Below are 8,540 nucleotides of genomic sequence, written 5' to 3' on the forward strand. Positions count from 1 at the left end.
AGCTGTGATCTGTTCTTAGGTAAGAACAGAATCTACGTACACTTTCTTAAGAGGATTTTTTTTCTTAGACCCATTTAAGAGGTTTTTAAGAAGATTTTGGTATACTCCAATGTTTTCTTAGCTATGATCTGTTCTCAGGTAAGAACAGAATCTACACACACTGATGAGCACTCTTAGGCTGGCCTTTGATTTCTTAAGTGTGACATATTTGTGCAAAAATAATTAATTCTCGAAGTTTCTTCAATTCTACAGTTGTATGATATAGGATTTAAATTACAATAATATTTTTATCATATCTTTAGAGAAGTGGTTCTCCAAAGTGTGGTCTGGGGACCCCCAGGGGTCCTTCAGGGAGTTTCAGGGGGTCCACAGAAAACGAAGAACAGTTTAATCACTTTAACCCTATACTTTGTTTGAAAATAGCCGATCTACAAGCTCACAACACGTCCCATTACTGGCCATTTTGAGCTTGTAGATCGGCTATTTTCGAGACATTTTGATAAATCTTGAAACATTTTCCCTGGCAGAAAATATTTTCAGGTGGGGGTCTTCAGTCAAATGCATGTCAAATTGGGGGTCCTTGACATGAAAATGTTTGAGACGGGTCTGAAATTACAATCTAACCCAAACGGACCCGGTTGAGTTGAAGCCCAAGCCCCATACCTACCCCATAACCCCCCACCCAACCCAGCAGAGCCATGCAGTCATGCCTTCTATGGGGATTGGTGGGGCGGCTCCCTATGGTAATTAGGATGAACTGGCACAACCCTTCAAGTTACGAGGATTGGGATTCATCATCATCAAGAACATAGTTACGAACAATTCTGCCTTTTAAGAACGTTTCATGAATCTGACTCAACTTCTCTTAGGAATTCACTTAGGAAGAAATGTAAGAGGAAACCTTAGGAACTTATTGCTGCATGAGGCCCATTGCTCTCAATGACTTGCTTGGCCTAAAAACAGGTTACACGAAAATTATAAATAAAATACGTTGTGGCTGTGAGTTCAGTCAAAGTAGTATTTCTGCATGAAAACGTTTCAATGTCCTCTGAAGACAGGAGAGAAGTTATAGATAAGAGACTTCCTCAAGAGGACTGGAGAACTGGTGATTACTCTTCATGGCTGGAAGGAGAGAAAGAGGGAGAGGGAGAGAGAGAGAGCTTAATGTGGCTTCTATTCTACAACATAGAAGTTGTGGGTGTGTCAGTTGTGCTCAAGTACCGTATGGACATGCCTGACGTCACAAGAATACTGACGTTGTCTGTGATGTCAGTCGGCTATGAATAAAGCTTATTATCGATCGAGTGACAGTGAAGGAAGAAGCGACAATTACAGAAAGGACGGACGATGAGTCTCACACGGCAGCTTGGCTTGCTGCTGTGGAAGAACTATGTGCTGCGGAAACGCCAGATCCTGGTGACTGTGTTGGAAATGGCCTTGCCTGTGCTGTTCTCAGCCATCCAAGCTTATATGGGTGGAGGAAAATATATAACTTTTCTGCCACTGCTGCTGGTGCTCAGCTTAAGCTACACCTCGGCTTTCATAGTAGTGGCCTTGGTGCAGGAGAAGGAGAATAGGCTCAAGGAGTACTTGCGCATAATGGGTCTCAGCAACTGGCTCCACTGGAGCGCCTGGTTCCTCACGTACCTCCTCAGCCTCTCCATCTCCGTCTTCTTCATCACTCTGCTCTTGTCCATTCCTGTTAGTGATTGTCCTGGCTGCGACAAACGCGGCGGTCGTGTCTGTCAAAAGTGTGCTGTTCTGCACAACAGTGACCCCACACTGGTATTTGTCTTCCTGCTGGTCTTTGCTGTAGCCACCATCAACTTCAGCTTCATGATCAGTACCTTCTTTTCAAAGTCCAAATTAGCAGCAATAGCAAGCGGCTTTATCTATATCCTGACCTACTTGCTTCAACCAATCCTGAACCTTGTGCCCAAGATGACCAATGCCCAGATGACATCTGCCTGCCTTCTTTCCAACGTGGCCATGGCTATGGGAGTCGACCTCATTTATAGGTTTGAAGCCAAAGGCACGGGAATCCAGTGGGACAACCTGTTTGAATCGAAGGGGCAACCTGGTCGCCCTGAGGTCAAGTCATTGTCCCTGGCCCAGGTCTTGGGTATGCTGCTGCTGGACACCTTGCTGTACGGCCTGGTGGCGTGGTACATGGAGGCCGTTTTCCCTGGCGAGTACGGAGTACCGCTGCCATACTACTTCTTCATCCTGCCCTCCTACTGGCGCAGCAGCCCCCATACCGCTCCCGTCAGCGGGAAAGAGGAAGAGGAGGTCGCTGGGAACGCTGTGAAGGGTGAGTTCATGGAGGAGGAACCGACCGGACTCGTCTCCGGGGTCAAGATCAAACATCTAACCAAGGAATTCAAAGTGGGCAACGAGACGCTGCAGGCTGTACGGGACCTCACGGTAAACATGTTTGAGGGACAGATCACCGTACTGCTGGGTCACAACGGGGCCGGAAAGACAACCCTGCTGTCCTTGCTGACCGGTCTGTTCCCGCCCACCAGTGGACGGGCTTACATCAACGGTTATGACATCTGTCATGATATGGCTCTGATCCGCCGCAGCCTGGGTCTCTGTCCTCAACACAACATCCTGTTTGATAACCTGACAGTCAGCGAGCACCTGCTCTTGTACGCACAACTGAAAGGCTTCCCCAGAGACCGGATCCCGGCCGAAGTGGATCACATCATCGGAATCCTAAACCTGGAGGACAAGCGCCATGCCCGCACAAAGACCCTCTCTGGTGGCATGATGAGAAAGCTGTCGGTTGGCATTGCCCTGACCGGCGACTCCAAAGTGGTGATGCTGGACGAGCCCACCGCGGGCATGGACCCGTCGGCGCGACGCGCCACCTGGGACCTGCTGCAGGGGCAGAAGCACGGGCGCACCATCTTGATCATCACGCACTTAATGGACGAGGCCGAGCAACAGGGCGACCGCGTGGCCATCTTGGCCGGAGGAGAGCTGAAGTGTTGCGGCTCGCCTCTCTTCCTCAAGGACAAATATGGACCGGTTACCTCATGGTAATTGTGAAGGACGCTCTCTGTAACGTGTCTGATATCACACATCTGGTCCACATGCATGTCCCTAACGCCATGCTGGAGATTAACGTGGGAGCGGAACTGTCCTACATATTGCCTAAGGAGAGCACCGACATGTTTCAGTTGCTGTTTGCTGAGCTGGAGGTGAACAGGGAGAAGTTGGGCATCGCCAGCTATGGAGCTTCTGTAACCACCATGGAGGAAGTATCCCTAAAATGGGGAAACTGGTGGATTCCAGTTTGGACATCCAGGCCATTCAGATGCCCGCACTGCAGTACCAACGCGGGAGGCGCTCTCAGCAGACCACAGATAACACCGGCAGCACCGGTGGAATAACGGACAACACAGACCTCACAGACAGCCGGATGTTCAGCTCAGAGGACTTCTCCAACATGAAGCTCAACACAGGGCTCAGATTATGCATTCAGCAGTTCTACGCCACAGCGGCGGCAACAAGAGGAAGCTTGGCTCTGATTGAAGGGCCTCCGGTCATCTTCCTGGATGAGCCATCCACCGGTATGGACCCCGTGGCTAGACGACTGTTGTGGGAAGCCATCACGCGTGCCCGTGAGTTCGGCAAGGCCGTGGTCACCACGGAGGAGTGTGAAGCCCTGTGCACCAGGCTGGCTGTTATGGTCAACGGTCAGCTGAAGTGTCTAGGCAGTCCCCAGTATCTCAAAAGCAAGTTTGGCAGCAGCTACACATGCCGGCAAAGGTGGTGCACGACGTAGAGGTGGACCTGGAGGAGGAGAAGGAGGTGGTCGTCAACAGGTGTTTGGGACAATGGAGGCGGCCAAAGTGAAGTACTGTGTTGAAGACGACTGTGTGAGCCAGATATCGCTGGAGCAAGTGTTCCTCGGCTTTGCCTAGTTCCAGCACTGCACAGAGGAGGGCAGGGCTTCGCATGACGTATGTCCCTTCTATGACGAAAGGGGGACAGACTTTTTTGGCTGGGGCCGGGGGACAAAGTGACCATGCCCATGTATGGAGAAAACAGATACAAAGCCTCATGTAAGCCCGACCCCTTAAGTCTGGCAAATATATTAAACTCGAAAAAGAGCTCCTCGGAGCACAGGTCTCCGCCAGGTCAGGTAGGTCATTGTGGGCCAGCAATGCTCGGAATTCGCAAATAAGGATGGAATATGAACAAGGGAACCAGGAGACCTGGTACTGCCAGACCCCTAGTGGTTGAAATCTCAATGGCCGGGCTTTGCATGACGTGTGTCCCTTCTATGTCCCTTCTATGACGAAAGGGGGACAGACTTTTTTGGCTGGGGCCGGGGGACAAAGTGACCATGCCCATGTATGGAGAAAACAGATACAAAGCCTCATGTAAGCCCGACCTCTTGGGTCTGGCAACAAAAATCAGACAGATCCGTCTTGATCACTTGACTATAGAGATAATGTGTACAGATTTGTGTGAAATTTGGATAAAATCTGAAGGAGGAATATCAAAATAATTGTTTTACATAAGTCGGCCTCTGGTGGCGCTATAGAAGGCAGATGTGATAAATGCAGGGTAAACGTTTTTCTTTGGTGAGTGTGCACACAACATTTTACACAGATCGGTGCAGTTAGAGGTAAAAACACAAATTGGCCTCTTATAGCTGATTTGAACATTTTCAAGTGGCATTTCTTCCTCTTTCTAGTAGGGAATGTGCATGCATTTCACGGAAATCGCTGTGTTCATGATTTGAGGCATCTTGGTCGTAAACGGAGAACTCTGCAAACTTTAGAAGCCAATCTTAGCCATTCAGGATGAAATATGATATTTTTCTTTCCCCCCTCATAGACTAAACATTTTTTCTTTCTTGGAATACTTTCTCACGTAAATTTGTATGACACTACTTTATCTTCTGGACCTTAACGTGAATACATGGACATAAGTGAGTGGATCATACGATGAAAGGACTGGTGGATTGAACTGATGTTTTTTTTTCTTTTTTCGTTTGTACTACCCAGTCCTGTGCCCTGGGGCGGGTGTGGGGTGGGGGGGAACGGGTGTGCAGGGGCAGGCCCCCGTATGAAATTCTCATAATATTCTTTAATTTCTACATGAACATTTGTTGATGTCTTCTGAAGACAGGTGAGAAGTTATAGATAAGAGTCTTCCTCAAGAGGACTGGAAAACTGGTGATTACTGTTCATGGCTGGAAGGAGAGAGAGAGAGAGAGCTTAACATGGTTTCTATTCTACAACATAGAAGTTAAGGCTGTGTCAGTTGTACTCCTGGTGACCGTGTTGGAAATTGCCTTGCCTTGCCTTTGCCTGTACGTAGGCATCCTTATAGGCATCCTCATTGCCTCATTGCTTTAACTGCCATTGCCTCATTGCTGGAGGAGAGCTGAAGTGCTGCGGCTCGCCTCTCATCCTCGAGAACAAATACGGACCGGTTACCACATGGTTATTGTGAAAGACGCTCTCTGTAACGTGTCTGAGATCACCCATCTGGTCCACATGCACATCACTAACGCCACGCTGGAGAGCAACGAGAGCAACGCGGGGGCGGAACTCTCCTACATATTGCCTAAGGAGAGCACCGACAGGTTTGAGTTGCTGGTTGCTGAGCTGGAGGTGAATAGGGAGAAGTTGGGGAGGTGAACAGGGAGAAGTTGGGCATCGCCAGCTATGGAGCTTCTGTAACCACCATGGAGGAAGTATTCCTCAGAATGGTCTCTCCCAGAGACAGCTAATGACAGCTAATGAGCTACGGGGTATATGACTTACACTGACTAGAGGTTCGGACGCTTCGCGGCCCTCACAGCTACGTTGCACCAGAGATCCAACTGATATGGCCATATATGGAGATCTCTATCTGTCAGTCCTTGTCCCATTTATGGCCATATATGGCTGACTGATTTGAAGATGTGGTTCGTCCGCCTGCCCATCCTCCCTTAAGGCAATTTCTTGTCCCGTTTATGGCCATATATGGCTGACTGATTTGACAATGTGGTTCGTCCGCCTGCACCCATCCTCCCTTAAGGCAATTTCACACTGGCATCGTGCTCCAAATTGGGTGGTTTGCCGCTAAGCATCGGAAACCTTGGTAACAGTAGGGTCCTAGCGGGCCAAAAAAAAGTGACTAAAATGTGCCTGAATAAAAATAATGTAGTTTTATATTAACTGTACAATATGTGGCCTGGGCCGTGGCGTCGCGGTCCAGGCACCCTGGTTGAAATCCCTTAACAGACAGCGTGCCGCGGGTTCGCGTCCCGTTCCCGACGGCCTTTGCTGCGTGTCTTCCCCCACCTCTCTCCCCATTTCCTGTCAGCCTACTTTCACTATCCCTCTCCAAATAAAGCTATAAAAAGCCACAAAAAAAATCTAAAAAAATAAAATAAAATAAAAGTACAATATGTAAGTACATTGAAGGTGGGGAAAGAAGCCTAGGTATTATCCAGAGCACTGATAAATAGTATGTGGCAAGTTTGGCGGCAAGTGGAGTGATCGTGTGCTGGCCAAGCCCGGATATACACCACAGCGTGGGCATTTCAATTAAAGTAATAGGATTTTTTTTAACAACAGTTCAACTGAGAGACCGAACTAACTGTTACTCATAACAATGGGCCTCATGCAGCAATAAGTTCTAAATGTTTTTCTAACATTTCTTCCTAAGTGAATTCCTAAGAGAAGTTGAGTCAGATTCATGAAACGTTCTTAAAAGGCAGAATTGTTCGTAACTATGTTCTTGATGATGATGAATCCCAATCCTCGTAACTTGAAGGGGTGTGCCAGTTCATCCTAATTACCATAGGGAGCCGCCCCAGTGGCCCCACCAATCCCCATATAAGGCATGACTGCATGGCTCTGCCTGCAGTCACACCTGTGTGTGATTGCTGCACACAGAAATCACAGGAAATCACACACAGAAACAAAATTGAGAGAATGAAGTAAAGAATACCTTGGGGGGTACCGTGGGGGTTATGGGGTAGGTATGGGGCTTGGGCTTCAACTCAACCGGGTCCGTTTGGGTTAGATTGTAATTTCAGACCCGTCTCAAACATTTTCATGTCAAGGACCCCCAAATTGACATGCATTTGGCTGCAGACCCCCACCTGAAAATACTTTCTGCCGAGGTCCTGGGGTTGCTGCTACTGGACGCCTTGCTGTACTGCCTGGTGGCGTGGTACGTGGAGGCCATTTTCCCTGGTGAGTACGGAGTACCGCTGCCGTCAGGGCCGCATTTACCGCGGAACTTAGTGGAACTTGTGTTCCACGGCCCGCAGCCTGCAGGGCCCTGTGAGAATTGTGTATTTAATTTTTGTGTATTTAAAGAAAAAATGTTGATTTATATTGGTCAAATAGAACCGAATTAGACCGAATTAGACCCGAATTAGACCGAATTAGACCCGAATTAGACCCGCAGCGCGCGTGCATGTGCGTGAAATTACGCCACTGGGGGGCATTTGATTTTGTGGTGTTCCACGGCCCTGTGGGGTCTTAATGCGGCCCTGGCTGCCGTACTACTTCTTCATCCTGCCCTCCAGCAGCCCCCGCACGGCTCCGGTCAGCAGGAACAAGGAAGAGGCGGTTGCTGGGAGCGCTGTGAAGGGTGAGTTCATGGAGGAGGAACTGACCGGATCATCATTATTATTATTATTATTACATTTATTGTTATTATTATTATTATTATTTCACTTAATTCACTCTCCATTTGTTCTCAGTATGTAATTCCATAGATAATAATGTACAGTTCTTCATTCACATTCTGCAGGTTTCAGGTTTATCGTGAAATATTTTAGTGTTTGATCAAACTGTATGTTGTCCATTCAGTATTATATAGTCTCTGTCGGGTGGAAACCTCATATGTCCAGAACTATTACTTTTCAGGATTTAAATAAAAAAATAGTAAAAGTAGCAGATCTACTACTTTTGTGACGCTGTAGTGTGATCAAGTAGGGCGATAATTTACGAATAAACACAAAAAGTTAGAATATGTAGATAAGAGGTTTCTGCCCGACAGCAACGATATCTATAAACATATAAACTAGTAAATAATGTGAATTTCAGGATCCATGGGAACGCTGTGGCTCTGACTTCATGTGACCAGACTGAGACATCAGTCATGATGTCAGTCATCTATGACAGAGGCATAGATTAACTTTTCAGGCCGTGACCCCCCCATTACATATAATTGTGTATATACAGTAGAATCGAAGTTGATACAAGACTTATATCCAGGTATCGGTGGTGGAAAAAGCACTGACATTTTTTACTTAAGTAAAAGTATCAATACCACAATGTAGAAGTACTCTGTTACAAGTAAAAGGCCTGTGTTCAAAATGTTACTTTAGTAAAAGTACACAAGTATTGGCTTCAAAATATACTTAAAGTACCAAAAGTAAAAGTACTAAAATGTTTGAAAATAGCAGATCTACAAGCTCACAACGCGTCGCGATGCGACGAAGTAAACAGTAACTCAAAATTTGACTTACAGTAAGTACAGTACTTAAGTACACATACTTAGTTTCTTTCCAC

General features: G+C 47.2%; 1 pseudogene across 1 annotated transcript; it reads left to right on the plus strand.

Annotated features, from left to right (window-relative positions):
- Positions 1-1,347: 1,347 nt before the first annotated feature.
- Positions 1,348-5,663, plus strand: LOC311034488 (phospholipid-transporting ATPase ABCA3-like; annotated as a pseudogene). The gene is made up of 2 exons: positions 1,348-3,971; positions 5,502-5,663. The product of its transcript is annotated as a phospholipid-transporting ATPase ABCA3-like (transcript).
- Positions 5,664-8,540: the final 2,877 nt, after the last annotated feature.

This window comes from Gymnoscopelus microlampas (assembly GCF_963454915.1).
Source record: "Gymnoscopelus microlampas genome assembly, chromosome: 19".
Classification (NCBI taxonomy): Eukaryota; Metazoa; Chordata; class Actinopteri; order Myctophiformes; family Myctophidae; genus Gymnoscopelus; species Gymnoscopelus microlampas.